The 8,663-nt window shown below is 39.0% G+C and overlaps 1 pseudogene; it reads left to right on the top strand.

The window, feature by feature from the left end:
- The first annotated feature begins 854 nt into the window (after nucleotides 1-854).
- LOC114884909 lies at nucleotides 855-955 on the top strand (annotated as a pseudogene).
- Nucleotides 956-8,663: the final 7,708 nt, after the last annotated feature.

Raw genomic sequence — 8,663 nt, 5'->3', positions numbered from 1 at the left:
AAAAAGGAGTGGATATATGTATATGTATAACTGATTCACTTTGCTGTACAGCAGAAACTAACACAACATTGTCAATCAACTATACTCCAATAAAAATTAAAAAAAACAAATATCATAGAAAAATGAATAAACATTTTTAACAGAAAAATAAATATATATATTCAATGAATATAAGAAATAAAGACTATCGGGTGTTTCTTCTTTTATGAGAGATAAAGTCTGCATTAATAATTCTTCTATTTGAGAAAAGGATAAAAAAAACCCCTCATTATTGATTTTAGTTTTTCAAAGGTGAAGTCAAGATCCTGCTCTGGAATGGAGTTTAAGGCAATGCAGAACTTCATAATTTTCTATAATAAAGTCAAAGATCGTTTCCACTGATGGTAGAATTGCATTTCTGTGTTTATTCATTTAACTAGGATGCACTGAGCTCCCACTGTGTACCTAACATTCCTCTATGCTCTGAGTGTTGCCCTCAAGGATCTCATAGTCTAGTGAGACAGAACAGACACCAATGAAACAAGCATATAACTCAGGGGTCCCCAATCCCCAGTCCTCGGCCTGTTAGGAACCTGGCCGCACAGCAGGAGGTGAGCGGCAGGCGAGCGAGTGAAGCTTTATCTGCCGCTCCCCATCGCTCACATTACCACATGAACCATCTCTCACCCCAGCCTGTGGAAAAATTGTCTTCCACGAAACCGGTCCCTAGTGCCAAAAAGGTTGGGGACGGCTGATATAACTCATACTGGGTGCTGTGCTTTCAAGGGGAATATATGATTGTGATGGACCTGGTCTTGAAAGGCTTCCCTGAATAAATGGAAGATGAGTCAGACTTTATAGTCAGAAGGGAGAAGGTGCTCACTTCAGCAGCACATAGACTAAAATTGGAAAAATACAATTAGCATGGCCCCTGTGCAAGGATGACACACAAATTTGTGAAGTGTTCCATATTTTTGCACAACAATGTGAAAGTGCTTGATGCTACTGAAGTGTATATTTAAATTAGTTAAAATGGTAAATTTTATGTTATATATATTTTACCACAATAATAAAAGGGGAATGGTGTTGGGATGGTTCCATTGCAGACAGAGGGAACAGCAGGTACAAGTGTCTTGTGGGAAGAGGGAGCATGGATGAGAGGAAAGACAGCAGGGCTGGTTTGTCAAGATTTGGAGGATGTTTTATGGCCTGAGATGAGGAGTCACAGGCAGAGGCCAGACCACCACAAACCTGGATACTGATCTCTGTCCTGAGATCAGTGGGAAATTGTTGAAGAGCTTTCATAAGGGCAGCAATAGAATTGTGTTTTGAAAAGTTACCATGGACTAGGGTAGACAGTGGGTAGAGGGGCAGTGGATATGGCTGACCAGTTGGGAAGGTGTCAGAGTCCTTCAGAAGAGAGATGGTTGTTGCTTGGACTAGGGTGTTGAGGTTGAGATGGAGCGAAGTGGATAGATTTGAGAAAAGTCAGAGGGCCAATGGCTGAACTTGTTGAAAGTTTGCTTTGGGAGTGAGGGGAGGAACCAGTCAAGAAAGACTTCCATGTTTCCAGATGGATGGTGGTTCCCGTGACTGGGACAGGAAGCACAGAGAGAAGGAGTTTGGAGAGGGGGGTCATGGTTCTTGTTTTTTTTTTTTTTTTTTTTGCAGTACGCGGGCCTCTCACTGTTGTGGCCTCTCCCGTTGCGGAGCACAGGCTCCGGACGCGCAGGCTCAGCGGCCATGTCTCATGGGCCCAGCCGCTTCGCGGCATGTGGGATCTTCCCGGACTGGGGCACGAACCCGCGTCCCCTGAATCGGCAGGCGGACTCTCAACCACTGCGCCACCAGGGAAGCCCTGATTCTTGTTTTTGACATGCTGAGTTTGTGAGCCTCAGGAAGTTTGCAGCTGCCAGTGCAGGGGAACCTACTCATGGGGCATTGGTGCTGGGTTAACTGAGGCCCACACTAATTTCTGGTAGAGTTTCCAGTGATGCTACCTGGCTCACAGCACAACTTGTTCTCTGAGGCATGTTTGTCATGGGACATGTGAGGACTCAGGACCACTCCCAAGAGAGAAAACAGAAGGAACACCCAGTCTGCTCCATTGGACAGCTGACAAAGACAATTTTTTCTTCTTCTGAAAAGCTTCTCTATGACAGAATCTTGACTAAACCATACATGTTGTGGATGGTAGATAAAATGCGGTTGGATGTATGCAGCTGGGATGGCATCTGTGTATCCACCTCCAGTCTTTTAGACCCAAGGATGAGCAGTCCTCAGAGTGCTTCTGAAACATCAAGCATAAAAGGCAGGTAATGTGTGCTAATTGAAGCTAAATGTCATGTTCAGTCACAGGGCTTGATAGTCTCTGGAACAGCTGCCTTTTCGTTTGATAATTTTGGAAAATCAAAAACATCCACCCAAGGCAGAGGTAGCATTGTATTTTTGAGCTTCTCTCCTCCCTGCCTTGAGCTTCTCTGAAATGACTACCACTGTTCCGGTCCCATCTGAGGTAACCTCAATCTTTATTCACACCCCACCAATGAAAAATGTGTAAAGGCTTCAAGTGAACAATCAAATGTCAAGAAAACAACATTTTAAAGGACTCTAGCTTTAGGACATACCATCTAGGCAACTAAGCATGTAATAAATGCCTGCAATTTGTTACACATGCCTCAAGAAGTAAACTCTGGCTAGATTGAATGGCAACTTTTTTTTTTTTTGAGATGTCAATTCTTCCCAAATTTATGTATTGAATCTACACAATCCAAATCAAAATCCTAGCAAGCTATTTTGTAGATATTGAAAAAATTATTCTAAAGTTTATATGAAAACACACCATAATGGAAAATAATATGAAAAGAATATGTATATGTATGTATAACTGAATCACCTTGCTGTACACCAGAAACTAGCACAAAACTGCAAATCAGCCATACTTCAGTAAAAAAAATAAAGAAAAAGAACTTTGAATAAAGTTTATATGAAAACACAAAAGACCCAGAATAACCAAAGCAATGCTGAAGAAGAACAAAGTTGGAGGACAGATACTACCTGACATCAAGACATGCTATAAAGCTACATAATCAAGACAGCCTGGTGTTGGTGAAAGAAAAGACAAACATATCGATAGAATAGAATAGAGAGCCCAGAAACAGACTCACACAAATATGATCAACTGACTTTTGACAGAAGACCAAAGGAAATACATGGGAGAAAGTATAGTCTTTCATCAAATGGTGCTAGAACAATTGCACAGTCAAATGTTTAAAAAAAAGAAACTAGAAATAGACTTTACACCCTTCACAAAAATTAACACAAAATGTATTCTTTTTTTTTTAACATCTTTATTGGGATATAATTGCCTTACAATAGTCTGTTAGCTTCTGCCTTATAACAAAGTAAATCAGCTATACATATACATATGTTCCCATATCTCTTCCCTCTTGTGTCTCCCTCCGTCCCACCCTCCCTATCCCACCCCTCCAGGCGGTCACAAAGCACCGAGCTGATCTTCCTGTGCCATGCGGCTGATTCCCACTAGCTATCTACCTTACGTTTGGTAGAGTATATATGTCCATGCCGCTGTCTCGTTTTGTCACAGCTCACCATTCCCCCTCCCCATATCCTCCAGTCCGTTCTCTGGTAGGTCATGCCTTTATTCCTGTCTTACCCCTAGGTTCTTCATGACATTTTTTTTTCTTAAATTCCATATATATGTGTTAGCATACGGTATTTGTCTTTCTCTTTCTGACTTACTTCACTCTGTATGACAGACTCTAGGTCTATCCACCTCATTACAAATAGCTCAATTTCGTTTCTTTTTATGGCTGAGTAATATTCCATTGTATATATGTGCCACATCTTCTTTATCCATTCATCCGATGATGGGCACTTAGGTTATTTCCATCTCCGGGCTATTGTAAATAGAGCTGCAATGAACATTTTGGTACATGACTCTTTTTGAATTATGGTTTTCTCAGGGTATAAGCCCAGTAGTGGGATTGCTGGGTCATATGGTAGTCCTATTTGTAGTTTTTTAAGGAACCCCCATACTGTTCTCCGTAGTGGCTGTACCAACTCACATTTCCACCAGCAGGGCAAGAGTGTTCCCTTTTCTCCACACCCTCTCCAGCATTTATTGTTTCTAGATTTTTTGATGATGGCCATTCTGACTGGTGTGAGATGATATCTCATTGTAGTTTCGATTTGCATTTCCCTAATGATTAATGATGTTGAGCATTCTTTCACGTGTTTGTTGGCAGTCTGTATATCTTCTTTGGAGAAATGTCTATTTAGGTCGTCTGCCCAGTTTTGGATTGGGTTGTTTGTTTTTTTGTTATTGAGCTGCTTGTAAATTTTGGAGATTAATCCTTTGTCAGTTGCTTCATTTGCAAATATTTTCTCCCATTCTGAGGGTTTGTCTTTTCATCTTGTTTATGGTTTCCTTTGCTGTGCAAAAGCTTTGAAGTTTCATTAGGTCCCATTTGTTTATTTTTGTTTTTATTTCCATTTCTCTAGGAGGTGAGTCAAAAAGGATCTTGCTGTGATTTATGTCATAGAGTGTTCGGCCTATGTTTTCCTCTAAGAGTTTGACAGTTTCTGGCCTTACATTTAGGTCTTTAATCCATTTTGAGCTTATTTTTGTGTATAGTGTTAGGGAGTGATCTAATCTCATACTTTTACAGGTACCTGTCCAGTTTTCCCAGCACCACTTATTGAAGAGACTGTCCTTTCTCCACTGTACATTCCTGCCTACTTTATCAAAGATAAGGTGACCACATGTGTGGGGGTTTATCTCTCGGCTTTCTATCCTGTTCCATTGATCTGTCTTTCTGTTTTTGTGCCTGTACCATACTGTCTTGATTACTGTAGCTTTGTAATATAGTCTGAAGTCAGGGAGCCTGATTCCTCCAGCTCCGTTTTTCGTGCTCAAGATTGCTTTGGCTATTCGGGGTCTTTTGTGTTTCCATACAAATTGTGAAATTTTTGTTCTAATTCTCTGAAAAATGCCAGTGGTAATTTGACAGGGATTGCATTGAATCTGTAGATTGCTTTGGGTAGTATAGTCATTTTCACAATGTTGATTCTTCCAATCCAAGAACATGGCATACCTCTCCATCTATTTGTATCATCTTTAATTTCTTTCATCAGTGTCTTATAATTTTCTGCATACAGGTCTTTTGTCTCCTTAGGTAGGTTTATTCCTAGATATTTTATTCTTTTTCTTGCAATGGTAAACGGGAGTGTTTTCTTGATTTCACTTTCAGATTTTTCATCATTAGTGTGTAGGAATGTGAGAGATTTCTGTGCATTAATTTTGTATCCTGCAACCTAACCGAATATATTGATTAGCTCTAGTAGTTTTCTGGTAGTGTCTTTAGGATTCTCTATCTATAGTATCATGTCATCTGCAAACGGTGAGAGAGCTTTACTTCTTCTTTTCCGATTTGGATTCTTTTTATTTCCTTTTCTTCTCTGATTGTTGTAGCTAAAACTTCCAAAACTATGTTGAATAAGAGTGGTGAGAGTGGGCAACCTTGTCTTGTTCTGATCTTAGTGGAAATAGTTTCAATTTTTCATCATTGAGGATGATGTTTGCTGTGGGTTTGTCATATATGGCCTTTATTATGTTGAGGAAAGTTCCCTCTATGCTTACTTTCCTGCAGGGTTTTTATCTCAAATGGGTGTTGAATTTTGTCAAAAGCTTTCTCTGCATCTATTGAGATGATCACATGGTTTTTCTCCTTCAATTTGTTAATATGGTGCATCACATTGATTGATTTGCGTATATTGAAGAATCCTTGCATTCCTGGAATAAACCCCACTTGATCATGGTGTATGATTCTTGTAATGTGCTGTTGGATTCTGTTTGCTAGTATTTTGTTGAGGATTTTTGCATCTATGTTCATCAGTGATATTGGCCTGTAGTTTTCTTTCTTTGTGATATCCTTGTCTGCTTTTGGTGTCCAGGTGATGGTGGCCTCGTTGAAAGAATTTGGGAGTGTTCCTCCCTCTGCTATATTTTGGAAGAGTTTGAGAAGGATAGGTGTTAGCTCTTCTCTAAATGTTTGATAGAATTCGCCTGTGAAGCCATCTGGTCCTGGGCTTTTGTTTGTTGGAAGATTTTTAATCACAGTTTCAATTTCAGTGCTTGTGATTGGTCTGTTCATATTTTCTATTTCTTCCTGATTCAGTCTTGGGAGGTTGTGCATTTCTAAGAATTTGTCCATTTCTTCCAGGTTGTCCATTTTATTGGCATAGAGCTCCTTGTAGTAATCCCTCATGATCTTTTGTATTTCTGCAGTGTCAGTTGTTACTTCTCCTTTTTCATTTCTAATTCTATTGATTTGATTCTTCTCCCTTTTTTTCTTGATGAGTCTGGCTAATGGTTTATCTATTTTGTTTACCTTTTCAAAGAACCAGCTTTTAGTTTTATTGATCTTTGCTATCCTTTCCTTCATTTCTTTTTCATTTATTTCTGATCTGATTTTTATGATTTCTTTCCTTCTGCTAACTTTGGGGTCTTTTTGTTCTTATTTCTCTAATTGCTTTAGGTGCAAGGTTAGGTTGTTTATTCGAGATGTTTCCTGTTTCTAAAGGTGGGCTTGTATTGCTATAAACTTCCCTCTTAGAACTGCTTTTGCTGTATCCCAGAGGTTTTGGGTCGTCATGTTTCCATTGTCATTTTTGCTAGGTATTTTTTAATTTCCTCTTTGATTTCTTCAGTGATCACTTCATTATTAAGTAGTGTATTGTTTAGCCTCCATGTGTTTGTATTTTTTACAGATCTTTTCCTGTAATTGATATCTAGTCTCATAGCATTGCGGTCGGAAAAGATACTTGATACAATTTCAATTTTCTTAAATTTACCAAGGCTTGATTTGTGACCCAAGATATGGTCTATCCTGGAGAATGTTCCATGAGCACTTGAGAAAAATGAGTATTCTGTTGTTTTTGGAGGGAGTGTCCTATGAATATCAATTAAGTCCATCTTGTTTAATGTATCATTTAAAGCTTGTGTTTCCTTATTTATTTTCATTTTGGATGATCTGTCCATTGGTGAAAGTGGGGTGTTAAAGTCCCCTACTATGAATGTGGTAGTGTTGATTTCTCCTTTTATGGCTGTTAGTATATGCCTTATGTATTGAGGTGCTCCTATGTTGGGTGCATAAATATTTGCAATTGTTATATCTTCTTCTTGGATTGATCCCTTGATTGTTATATAGTGTCCTTCTTTGTCTCTTCTAATAGTCTTTATTTTAAAGTCTATTTTTTCTGATATGAGAATTGTTACTCCAGCTTTCTTTCGGTTTCCATTTGCATGAAATATCTTTTTCCATCCCCTTACTTTCAGTCTGTGTGTTTCTCTATGTCTGACGTGGGTCTCTTGTAGACAGCATATATATGGGTCTTGTTTTTGTATCCATTCAGCCAATCTGTGTCTTTTGGTGGGAGCATTTAGTCCATTTACATTTAAGGTAATTATCGATATGTATGATCCTATTCCCATTTTCTAAATTGTTTTGGGTTTGTTATTGTAGGTCTTTTCCTTCTCTTGTGTTTCTTGCCTAGAGAAGTTCCTTTAGCATTTGTTGTAAAGCTGGTTTGGTGGTGCTGAACTGTCTCAACTTTTGCTTGTCTGTAAAGGTTTTAATTTCTCCATCAAATCTGAATGAGATCCTTCCTGGGTAGAGTAATCTTGGTTGCAGGTTTTTCTCCTTCATCACTTTAAATATGTCCTGTCACTCCCTTCTGGCTTGCAGGGTTTCTGCTGAAAGATCAGTTGTTAACCTTATGGGGATTCCCTTGTCTGTTATTTGTTGTTTTTCCCTTGCTGCTTTTAATATGCTTTCTCTGTGTTTAATTTTTGACAGTTTGATTAATATGTGTCTTGGTGTATTTCTCCTTGGATTTATCCTGTATGGGACTCTCTGTGCTTCCTGCACTTCACTAACTATTTCCTTTCCCATATTAGGGACGTTTTCAACTATAATCTTTTCAAATATTTTCTCAGTCCCTTTCTTTTTCTCTTCTTCTTCTGGAACCCCTATAATTCGAATGTTGGTGCGTTTAATGTTGTCCCAGAGGTCTCTGAGACTGTCCTCAGTTCTTTTCATTCTTTTTTCTGCTCTGCAGTAGTTATTTCCACTATTGTATCTTCCAGGTCACTTATCCGTTCTTCTGCCTCAGTTATTCTGCTATTGATCCCATCTAGAGTATTTTTCATTTCATTTATTGTGTTGTTCATCGTTGTTTGTTTCATCTTTAGTTCTTCTAGGTCCTTGTTAAATGTTTCTTGCATTTTCTCTATTCTATTTCCAAGATTTTGGATCATCTTTACTATCATTATTCTGAATTCTTTTTCAGGTAGACTGCCTATTTCCTCTTCATTTGTTAGGTCTTTTGAGTTTTTATCTTGCTCCTTCAGCTGCTATGTGTTTTTCTGTCTTCTCATTTTGCTTATCTTAGTGTGTTTGGGGTCTCCTTTTTGCAGGCTGCAGGTTCGTATTTCCCATTGCTTTTAGTGTCTGTCTCCAGTGGCTAAGGTTGGTTCAGTGGGTTGTGTAGGCTTCCTGGTGGAGGGGACTAGTGCCTGTGTTCTGGTGGATGAGGCTGGATCTTGTCTCTCTGGTGGGAAGGTCCACATCTGGTGGTGTGTTTTGGGGTGTCTGTGGACT

This window comes from Monodon monoceros, unplaced genomic scaffold (assembly GCF_005190385.1).
Source record: "Monodon monoceros isolate NGI ecotype Baffin Bay Population unplaced genomic scaffold, NGI_Narwhal_1 Super_Scaffold_5, whole genome shotgun sequence".
NCBI lineage: Eukaryota > Metazoa > Chordata > Mammalia > Artiodactyla > Monodontidae > Monodon > Monodon monoceros.
The sequence above is the reverse complement of the archived record's forward strand: the minus strand, read 5'-3'. Positions and strand labels throughout refer to the sequence as shown.